This window comes from Schistocerca piceifrons, chromosome 2, assembly GCF_021461385.2.
Source record: "Schistocerca piceifrons isolate TAMUIC-IGC-003096 chromosome 2, iqSchPice1.1, whole genome shotgun sequence".
NCBI lineage: Eukaryota > Metazoa > Arthropoda > Insecta > Orthoptera > Acrididae > Schistocerca > Schistocerca piceifrons.
Window position 1 is genome coordinate 528,210,873 of NC_060139.1, and position 12,060 is coordinate 528,222,932.

Genomic DNA, 12,060 nt, shown 5'->3' on the forward strand with positions numbered 1-12,060 from the left:
GACCTGCACCAAGGCGGCCGGACCTGTCCCGTAAGAGGCCTCCATGCCATTGACGCCAAACGCCCATTTCCATATGAATGTCAGGGCCATATGTGATCTCTTCGAAGATTTTTGCGAAGGCTGACAGAGCGCTGAAATATTTTTCGTACTCCAGCCACCTCCATACCCCCACTTGGATCACTATAATTTTTTTCAAAAATGGTTCAAATGGCTCCGAGCACCATGGGACTTAACATCTGAGGTCATCAGTCCCGTAGAACTTAAAACTACTTAAACCTAACTAACCTAAGGACATCACACACATCCATGCCCGAGGCAGGATTCGAACCTGCGACTGTAGCAAACGCGCGGTTCCGGACTGAAGCGCTTAGAACCGCTCGCCCAACGCGGCTGGCATAATTTTTTTTTCACAGATGTATTTTGCTCCTGGGTCTTTTTGACGAACTAATCAAAATTTACTCTTCACTTCTACATCTAAAACTTTTCCAGTGCCAAAAGATGTGACAGCAACGATGCCGTTGAGAATCTCAAAAACGTTGGTGTTGAGAATGCTACATCAACGTCGATTGCACCCGTACCATTTTTCTATACACCAGGAGTTGCATGGCAACGACTTTGAACGTCGTGTACGGTACTGACACTGGGCACAAGAGAAATTACGGGACGATGACAGATTTTTTGCACGCGTTCTGTTTAGCGACGAAGCGTCATTCACCAACAGGAGTAACGTAAACCGGCATAATATGCACTATTGGGCAACGGAAAATCCACGATGGTTGCGACAAGTGGAACATCAGTGACCTTGGCGGGTTAATATATGGTGTGGCCTTATGGCAGGAAGGATAATTGGCCCCATTTTATCAATGGCAATCTAAATGGTGCAATGTATGCTGATTTCCTACGTAATGTTCTACCGATGTTACTACAAGATGTTTCACTGCATGACAGAATGGTGATGCACTTCCAACATGATGGATCTCCGGTACATAGCTCGCGTGCGGTTGAAGCGGTATTGAATAGCATATTTCATTACACGTGGATTGGTCGTCGAAGTACCATACCATGGCCCGCACGTTCACCGTATATGACGTCCCAGGATTTCTTTCTGTGGGGAAAGTTGAAGGATATTTGCTATAGTGATCCACCGACAACGCCTGACAAAATGCGTCAGCGCTTTGTCAATGCATGTGCGAACATTACGAAAGGCGAACTACTCGCTGTTGAAAAGAATGTCGTTACACGTATTGCCAAATTGATAAGTTCACGAAGATACATGTATGACATTAGAACAACAGAAATAAAATGTTCAAGCGGACCTACGTCCTGTATTTTAATTTAAAAAACCTACCTGTTACCAACTGTTCGTCTAAAATTGTGAGCCATATGTTTGTGACTATTACAGCGCCATCTATCACAAAGCGAAAAAAGTGGTTCAACTAAAACATTCATATTTTTAAGTACTACACAAATATGTAATAAAAATGGGGGTTCCTATTTTAAAAAAAAAAAAACGGAGTTCATATCCGTTTGACCGATGGCAGCGCTATCTAGCTGGCCAACCATAGCGCCATCTGGTTTCCCCCTTCAAGCTAGACAAGTTTCGTTCATTGTAGTTTTTTCGTTTGACTCTTATTTCGTGAGATATTTGACCCGGTCACGATCAATGGACCACGCAGTATACTTGTTCACTAGCCTACAGCCGTTTGTAACTGAGATTCATAAGTCAGAATTGACTAATCGAAAAATCACTGTAACCAATCAAATTAACAGTTACTGTGATAAATGGTTTTCGCACTTGAAAAGAAATAATACATTACTGATAATGACGTGATGTGCGAAGGCGTGCGTAAAAGGTATGCCCAAGAACTTTCTATTTTTCCCAATACCGTTTGCTGTATTCCATGCATATTACTCGGTCGACTTTCATGTTTCTCTGACACTAGTTGCAATCAGAGTTCCTTAACTTCATGTACTTCTCTATCTACAAACCTGGTCTTGCTCGTTGGTCTTATTTCTTATATTACTTCCGTCCTTCTTCGATATACTCTGAAGCCAGCAATTTGTTGTTGGTCTTCGACTCTTATTTTTACCTCCTGGCACTTATACATATTATATATTATCCGTCTTTCCGTATAGGGTACCATTATTTTTCTCGTAACCTCCAACATCTGGCACCATCTGATATGTCGAACACATCTTTACCTCGGCAGATCTTGAGAAAGTGTTTTGATTTTTCTGCAGTCTTGCTTCCATTATTAACTGCAACGTCAGGACTGCCTCTCTCACGCTTTTACCTTTCTAAAGCCAAACCGGTCGTCATGTAACACATCCACAATTTTCTTTTCCGTTTTTCTATATATAATTTTTGTCAGCAATTTTGATGCGATAAGCTTTTAGCTGATTGTGCGATTATTCTCGCACTTGGAAACTCTTGCAACCTTCGGCAATGTGTTTATTTTGTTTCCCTGAAAGTCTGATGATATATCGAAAGTCTAAGACATCCTACATTAACATTGACGGTCATCTTGTACCCCCAACGATTTTAGAATGTTATCTATAACTTCTGTCTTGTTTGATTTTAAGCCTTAGAAAGCTGTTTTAAATTCTGATTCCAATACTGGATTCTCTGTCTCTTCTATATCGTCTCCCGTTTCTCCTACTATCACCCCCTTTGACACTTACTCATTTCAGTGTACTCTTTCGACCTATGCGCTTCGACCTCTGCATTTAACAGTTGAATTCCCATTGCACTCGTAACAGTGCCATTCCGTCCGAACTCTCTCCATCCGAACAGGCCTTGCAAGGCCCAACGGTACCGACAGGCCGCGTGTCATCCTCAGCCCACAGGCGTCACTGGATGCGGATGTGGAGGGCACGTGGTCAGCACACAGCTCTCTCGGCCGTATGTCAGTTTACGAGACCGGAACCGCTACTTCTCAATCAAGAAATTCCTCGGATTGTCTCACAAGGGCTGAGTCCACCCTGCCTGCCAACACCACTCGGCACACCGGATGGTCACCCATCCCGGTACTAGACTAGCCCGGCAGCTAAAATCGCCTTGCAAATCAGACTTCCTACGCACCACTATCATATTACCCGTTATTTGGCTGTAATATGGGGCGTTACCAGAACACGTCAACGATTTAAAATTACAAGTAGGTAAACAGATACACCGTATCCTGGAAATACAGTGTAGACCATTGCAGCATTAGAGCCTATAATAGCAGAGATATTATTGCTTATCACATCTTTCAAGAAAACGAGGTGTACAACCGGGTCCTGGGTCGGTCCTGTTTCACGACAGACATGTCCATTGTTTTTAGGACCAGGAATCCCCGTAAAATAAATGTGTGAGTCTGTCGCGGTATGATTGAAAGTCCAAAGAAATGGTGAAAAATTAGTGACGGGTGCTGTTGCCTTTCATTATAGAATCTGAAATAAAGTATCTATTCCTTCCTTATATCCCGTGAGATCTCCATGCTTCTGTCTGAGGGTTATTATCCAAGGATTAAAGTGGAAATTGTTTCTTTTCCCTGAGTCCTGCTCCAGGGCTTCTTAAGATTCACCTTTGTGTAGCAGAGCGATTGTCGGAATTGTAAGTTACATCCCAAAAATATATGCAGTTACGACTTCCTCCGCCGCCATTACCACTTAGCCTGATATCTGGCTGCCGACCTTAACATCGTCGTCGTTTCTGACATGAGCAGCACGCCCTAGAGTATGAAATGTGTTCAGAAATATAGGAAACCCCTCTGCATCACTCTCAGTTAAATGCTACTCGCCCGAAAATGCCCGTATTCTCCAGAGGACTGAATCTCTGCCTTTCTGTACCCATCAAGGAAAAAAATAAACCCTATTGAAAACCTGTGTGTTATTATGCCTCTACAAATAACTCTCCTGTACATGAAAAGGGCAGTTCGCATCATTGTTACTTGTTTGGTTTTCTGTAGCAGCGCAACGAACTTAAAGAGAATATGCTTTGGACTTACCGTTTCTCTTCTCTTGTTAGGATCTTAAACATGTTATACCATGGAGGGATGCAGGAATCGGAGTTGTTCCATTGTCTACATTACGTCCATCACAGCAGTACACATCAGCAAGTCAGTACGGTGGCGCAATCTGCTATCGTGGGGTAGACCTTTAGCCTGCAATACACTACATCATTTTCCGACGTTTACAGTGCAATGCCAGTGGGACATAGTGGCAATAATCGGTCACCGAGACAAAGCTTAGCAAAAATCTGGTGGCCCTGTATTTAAGGTGCGTTATTGCACAACAACCAGTCATTTCTAATGAAGATCATAACGTGACATCGAAGATTCCCCAACAGTCCTCGTAACTACATCTCTCAAAATCGCAAAAATTGTCGGCGTCATGACCCATGATTGTCTAATGGACACACGTAACGCTAGAGGGAAAATTCTGGCCCCTCCTCGCCGAGTTCCAGAACGTAGCTTTTAGCGATATGACGTTGGTGGAGATATTTGATTCATTACAGCTACACGTTTCTGACATTTTGTGCGAATAACCTTTGGTTCTCTACGTTTAATCAACGGCTATTTAGAAAAGTTTTAATGTCACTCTTATATTTCCTTAATGTTTCTGCACGCTTTGTATGGGCTTCGACGATTTTTAAGCACCCAGCACAACGTTTCTGTATTCTTTTGGTGTCCAGATTCGGATGGGTTCGATAAAAGATCCAAAAACACGCATTGTACTCACGTTAGTTGGACGCGAACTGTATACGACGTTTTTCTCTCAGGCTATGCCTTTTTCTCCGAATCTCAAGTAAACATCGAGGACTTGATTACGACTATGTTTCTGGATAGCATGCTATTCCATCGATAACGATTTAAATAAGAAACGTTTTGCATCAAGTTTAAACAAGTGTATTCCAAAACGAAAATACGCCTCTGATCTGGGGGTGGCATCTTGTATTAGTAATCTAAAAGTCGGCCGACCTGGGTTCACTACATGGCAATGTCAAATAAAAAAAAAGGAAAGGAAGGAAAACTTTTCCATAATGAAGCGAGAACAACTACAACGGCAATGGTCTTGCTTACCTGGTAAATAGATTCCGGTACAATTAGCGGCGTTGTATCATGTTAGCGCGATTCACGAAGTTATTCATCCATGTTAGCGATCGTGTAGCCTTCCATTTGCTCTATCAAGCGAAATGTCTACTCTCTAGCGTTCTTCGCTTCTAATTCCTGGTTATCAGAAATTATAAAACTCAAATCTCGTCATTTTTAATTCCCAATTGTTTTTCTTTTCTTGTGGCTTGTCGACTTGAGCTCCTCTTATCCAGTTATGTTTGCTTCACTGCGTTCTACTGGGGTTGCGAAGAACCCAATAAATTTACACGGAGTATATTAATAGTATTTTAATGAACTAACATGAAGAGATACGTTCCAACGTAAGTCACCTTTCCAATATCCTAGCTGTTATATTCAAGATAAGAAAAGAAATTGAGATTGGTGTCATATTGACCCCAGTGATCCTCAGGGGAAACACCACTCTTAAATAGTGGTGTGGTGTAAATATAATACTGAACGAAACTTCACTGGAGCTGCGAGAGACAAAGGCATGAGGTTAAAAAATAGTAGGTTTGAAAACAAGTGTGATATGTTTCCAATTGCTTATGCGATCATATTGACACAATGGTCAAGCAGGGTATGCATTTGTTCACCAAATTAATGCTGTTAATAGCGGACATTTCTTATTTATTTATTTCTTTATTGTTCCGTGGGACCAAATTAAGGAGAAGTCTCCATGGTCATGGAACGAGTCAATACATGAAATTATAACACGATATTAGAAACAGACAAAATGAAATATAAAAAAAAAAACATATTCAGGTGACAAGTCTTAAGTTTAAATAAAGAAAACCAACAATGTAACACTGGAATTTGCTTAATTTTTTAGCTCTTCCAGGAGCTCCTCGACAGAATAGAAGGAGTGAGCTGTGAGGAAACTCTTCAGTTTAGACATAAAAGAGTTTGGGCTACTGCTAAGATTTTTGAGTTCTTGTGGTAGCTTATTGAAAATGGATGCAGCAGAATACTGCACTCCTTTCTGCACAAGAGTCAAGGAAGTGCATTCCACATGCAGATTGGATTTCTACCTAGTATTAACTGAGTGAAAGCTGCTAACTCTTGGGAATAAGCTAATATTGCTAACAACAAACGACATTAAAGAAAATATATACTGTGAGGGCAATGTCATAATTCCCAGACTATTGAATATGGGTCGTCAAGAGGTTCTCGAACTTACACCACATATATCTCGAACAGCCCGTTTTTGAGCCAAAAATACCCTTTTTGAATCAGAAGAATTACCCCAAAACGTGATACCATACGACATAAGCGTATGAAAATATGAGAAGTAGACTACTTTTCATGTTGAAGTGTCACTTATTTCAGATACTGTTCTAATAGTAAGTAAAGCAGCATTTAGTTTCTGAACAAGATCCTGGACATGGGGTTTCCACAACAGCTTACTATCTATCTGAACGCCTAGGAACTTGAACTGTTCCATCTCGCTTATAATATGCCCATTCTGTCTGATCAAAATATCGGTTCTTGTTGAATTGTGAGTTAGAAACTGTAAAAACTGAGTCTTACTGTGATTTAGCATCAAATTATTTTCCACAAGCCACGAACTTATTTCATGAACTACATTATTTGTCACTGTTTCAATATTACACACAAGATTCTTCACTATCAAGCTGGTGTCATCAGCAAACAGAAATATTTTTGAATCACCTGTAATACTAGAAGGAATATCATTTATATAAATAAGAAACAGCAGTGGCCCCAGCACCGACCCCTGAGGAACGCCCCACTTAACAGTGCCCCATTGGGACTGAACATCACTACCACTCTCAGTATTGCGGAGAATTACCTTCTGCTTTCTATTCTTAAAGTAAGAGGCGAACCAATTGTAAGCTACTCCCCTTACTCCATAATGGTCCAACTTCTGCAGTAATATTTTGTGGTCAACACAGTCAAAAGCCTTCGTTAAATCAAAGAAAACACCTAGCGTTCGCAATCTTTTATTTAATCCGTCCAAAACCTCACAGAGAAAAGAGAATACAGCATTTTCAGTTGTTAAACCATTTCTCAAACCAAACTGAACATTTGACAGCAAATTATGTGAATTCAAATGCTCCAGTAACCTTGTATATACAACCTTCTCGATAATTTTAGCAAACACCGGTGGCATAGAAATAGGTCTATAATTGTCAATATTATCCCTGTCTCCCTTTGTATAAAGTGGCTTTACTACTGAGTACTTTAACTGGTCAGGAAACCGGCCACTCCTAAAGGAAAAGTTACAGATATGGCTAAGTACTGGGCTAACATACATAGAACAATACTTCAGTATTCTGCTAGATACCCCGTCATATCCATGAGAGTTCTTGGTCTTTAGTGATTTAATTACTAAATCAATCTCCCTCTTGTCAGTATCATGGAGGAGCATTTCAGGTAACAGTCTCGGAAAACTTTTTTCTAAGAGTGCTATATGATTCCCTGTTGGGACTATGTTTCTATTTAGTTCACCTGCTATATTCAGAAAGTAATTATTAAATACTGTACATATATGCGACTTATCAGTAACTCGGACATTCCTTCTACACACTGATTCTATATCCTCGACCTGTCTCTGCAGACCAGCCACTTCCTTTACGACTGACCATATGGTTTTAATTTTATCCTGAGACTTAGCTATTCTATCTGCATACCACATACTTTTTACCTTCCTAATAACATTTTTAAGCACCTTACAATACTATTTGTAATGGGCTGCTGCACTTAGATTCTGACTGTTTCTAACGTTTTGATATAATTGCTACTTTGTTCTACAAGATATTCTTATCCCTCTAGTCAGCCACACAGGCTGCCTGTTTGTGCTAGTACCCTGTTTTGAACGTTCTAACGGAAAGCAACTTTCAAAGAGCACGAGAAAAGTCTTGAGAAAAGAATTATATTTATCGTCTACTGTATCAGCGCTATAAACATCTTGCCACTCTTCTTCCTTGATAAGGTTTACAAAGGTCTCTACAGCAACTGGATCATCTTTCCTAAACAGCTGATGACTATATTTAACACGTGTTACAGCACAAAAATCTTTTAAAGTTAAAATTTGTGCATCATGATCTGAAAGCCCATTCACCTTTTTGCTAACAGAATGCCCTTCTAGTAATGAGGAATGAACAAAAATGTTGTCTATGGTTGTTCTACTGTTCCCGTGCACTCTCGTAGGAAAGAATACGGTTTGCATAAGATTATATGAATTAAGGAGGCCTACCAGCATCCTTTTCCTTGCACAATCACTTATACAATTAATATTGAAGTCACCACAAATAACTAACTTTTTGTATTTCCTATAAAGTGAAGCAAGAACCTCCTCTAGCTTTAGCAAAAATGTTGTGAAATCAGAGTCTGGCGATCTATAAATAACAACAGTTAGAAGTTTAGCTCCATTAAATTTAACCACATCTGCACAACATTCAAACACCCTTTCAGTGCAGTACTTTGAAACATCAATTGACTCAAATGGGATGCCGTTTTTCACATACATGGCTACTCCCCACACCGCAAAGAGCTCCTCGAGAAGCTGCCAGCCAACATGTATCCTGGTAAAGGAAGCCTCTGAATTATCTCCTTATTTAAGAAGTGTTCAGATATACCAACAATTTCAGAGTCAACATCTATAAGCAATTCACTAACTTTATCTCTAATACCTTGTATATTTTGATGAAATATACTAATTCCCTCATTACTCGGATACCTAAGCTTTGTCAAAAGTGGTTCCTTTGTTAGAGAGACTTCCCTTAAGCAGGCATACCTATCAGCTGACTTCAATCTAAAAAAGGTGCAGCTCTAACACCCACTACTGCAGGAATTTTCCCATGAGTGATCCCACCAACCCCACCTATGCTGTCACCTATAAGCTTTGCTAACCTCCCCTTCCCATACCTGTTGAGGTGCAGGCCATGTCTAGTGAAACCCGTCCTGCTGATAGACCCCACCGACACCATTGAAATGTGACCCATGCTTTCTGTCATCAGCGCACCCCCAAGTCTCATGCTATTACGCCTGACGGTTGTATTAAGATGAGGCCGATCGTGACGCTGAAACAGTTCCACGAAATGCACAATCGTGTTGCCAGTCTGAGTGGCTATCTTTTCCAGGTCACCATCTATGTCATACTCCCCATCCCTATCAATACTATTACCAGCCCCACCCACTATCACTACCTGATCCTCTTTAGTAAAATCCCTACATAACCCCTCTATGTTAACAGTCACCTGAGCCAATCCTGCATTAGGCTTCACAATGCTGGTGGCCTGGTACTCACTCCCCAGCACTTCCTGCAACTGCTGGCCTACACCTTTGCCATGAGAACTACCTAACAGCAGAACCTTCTTCTTCGACTTTGCAACTGTTCTAGCCACCGTAACTACTGAGATCTGCTGCATACTTCCTACATCTACAGCTACTAGAGATTCCTCTCCACTAGACTCTGACAGTTGGTCATATCTGTTGTAAACACCAATAGTAAAACTATCTGAAAATCTTCGTCTCCTAGCAGATCTCTTGCCAACAGCCAGCTCCCATTCCCCAACCCCCTTCTCCCTCCTCATCCTATCTAGCTCCTCCTGTGCGTTTTTCAACTGCACCTGAAGGGCACAGATCTTACGCTCCTGCTCCTCTATTAACTTACTCTTGCTACATAACCTGCAGTTCCAGGAGAGGATCTCACCAGAATGCCCACTGGCTTCCCCACTGCATTCCCCCCAGTGAAAATACTTCGAACAAGTCTCACACCGCAATCCACTACTCACGAACCTACGGCAAAGCCCACACTTCTCACTCATGGTAAAATTTTACTTTTTCTAAGTTCCGCTACTACAATAAGAAGATGTTAAAAACCTGACTACAATAATCACAAACTTACTCTACAAGGGAAGTAACTACTATTATTAACAGTATTAATAAACAACAAATGTGAATGTAACAAAAGACTAATAGAGAAAGAGAATCAAACGTCTAATGACACACTAAGGAAGCTGAAAACAGTTCCCAAAAGGTTCTTCTGAAATTATTTCACCAGAAAACACAAAAAACACCGGTTGAAGACTACTAAAGTTCCTAAATAAACCACTATACACAAACAATTAATTAGTATGAAACTTCCTGGCAGATTAAAACTGTGTGCCCGACCGAGACTCGAACTCGGGACCTTTGCCTTTTGCGGGCAAGTGCTCTACCAACTGAGCTACCGAAGCACGACTCACGCCCTGTAATCACAGCTGTACTTCTGCCAGTATCTCGTCTCCTACCTTCCAAACTTTACAGAAGCTCTTCTGCGAACCTTGCAGAACTAGCACTCCTGAAAGAAAGGATACTGTGGAGACATGGCTTAGCCACAGCCTGGAGGATGTTTCCAGAATTGGTAGAGCACTTGCCCGCGAAACGCAAAGGTCCCGAGTTCGAGTCTCGGTCGGGCACACAGTTTAAATCCGCCAGGAAGTTTCATATCAGCGCACACTCCGCTGCAGAGTGAAAATCTCATTCTGGAATTAATTAGTACTTAGCTTTCGTTGCGCCGCTACAGCTGCAACTGGTCAGCGCGGAATCTAAACACAGGTAAGAGGCTACGTTGCTCGATACGAAACACTCAGATATATCAGGTCACAACACAAGAAAGGCAGAGGTGAATGAAGAAACCACTAATAAGTCACTTATATAGTAAATATTATCACAAAAACCGTTAAAACAGGTATCTAAAAATATTTAAAAAACTTAGAGAGCGATCTCACACGCAGTCACTCGCTTATGACGTCACACCAAAGATATTCGGTGGAACAATGATCTACGTCAGAAACATTCATAAGTCAGTGTCTGTAAATCGAAAAATCACTTCAATCAATGAAATTAACGGTTACTGTGCAAAATGGTACCGCACTTGATAAGAAATAATATATTACTGATAAAGAGGCGTGCTAAAAGGTATGCTTCTGTACTTTGTATTGTGTTCAAAATACCAGTTGCTGTATTACATGCCATGCATATTACTTGGTCGACTTTTACGTTTCTCTGACGCAAGTTGCGCTCCTCTGCTGGTGTAGGTCCCCTAAACGCAGCGTGTAGAATGGTTGTGTGCAACATTGCTATGTCGGCGATTGAGAAGCAGAGTTCTGTAATCCTCCATAAAGCTGAAAACACAAATTGATAGAGTTCTTCCAAACATGGAGCACGCTTTCTTTTAGCATGAGGATATCTGTAACAGACGAACACCTTGGGCTCAATTCATCGTTCATCCTCCATACAATCCCGGGTTGGCTCCATCCGATTTTAGTTTGGTTCCAGAGCTTGAAGAACCCTTTTAGTGATTTCACATTGACAGTGACGAAGCAGTGCAGGCAGAGGTAACGTTGTGGCTCTTTTAACAAAGTCAGGCATTCTACAATGGCGGTATCAAGAAACTGGTCACTCGTTCGGAGAAATTTGTTCGTCGCTATGGTGATAATGATGAGATATAAGTATGTAGACTGGAGAATGAAGAAGAAAATTGATAATAAACTTTATTCTATTTAAAAAGCTTTTAGATTTTTCACGTGTATAATTCGTAGGCATTAGTTTTTAGCACGCCTTGGTTTTTATGTTTCAGTCTAGAAGAGCCAGAGACTGAGACGGTACACGATCACTTTTTTTACAGCGATAATGCAAACTTCTTTCATGGCGTTGTATTTCACAGATTTCTCTGCGTAATAGCTTGAAATAAAACTGTTTTGCTTACCACCTTGGTCCTCCATATAGAACATCCAGAGAAGATACCATGTATTCTGTGCTGCAAGTATTTCACGCTTTATCCAGGAAAGACAAGGCCAAGCCACTGTGTCAGTCTTAAGTCTCTGCTGTGTCCACCAGTGACATCGTTCCAATCAACGTGTTAGGGCGGGAATTGGGTATTGGGATGGTACGAGGTTAGCATGAATGGATGAATTGCGTTTTGTATGATTAATATAGAGTCAAAATTTGCGAATAATAA

At 41.0% G+C, this 12,060-nt stretch overlaps 1 non-coding gene across 1 annotated transcript; it reads right to left on the reverse strand.

Moving 5' to 3' along the window:
* Positions 1–10,220: 10,220 nt before the first annotated feature.
* On the reverse strand, positions 10,221–10,295 carry Trnal-caa. The gene has a single exon. It is a non-coding gene; the product is annotated as a tRNA-Leu (tRNA).
* Between the last annotated feature and the right edge of the window lie 1,765 nt (positions 10,296–12,060).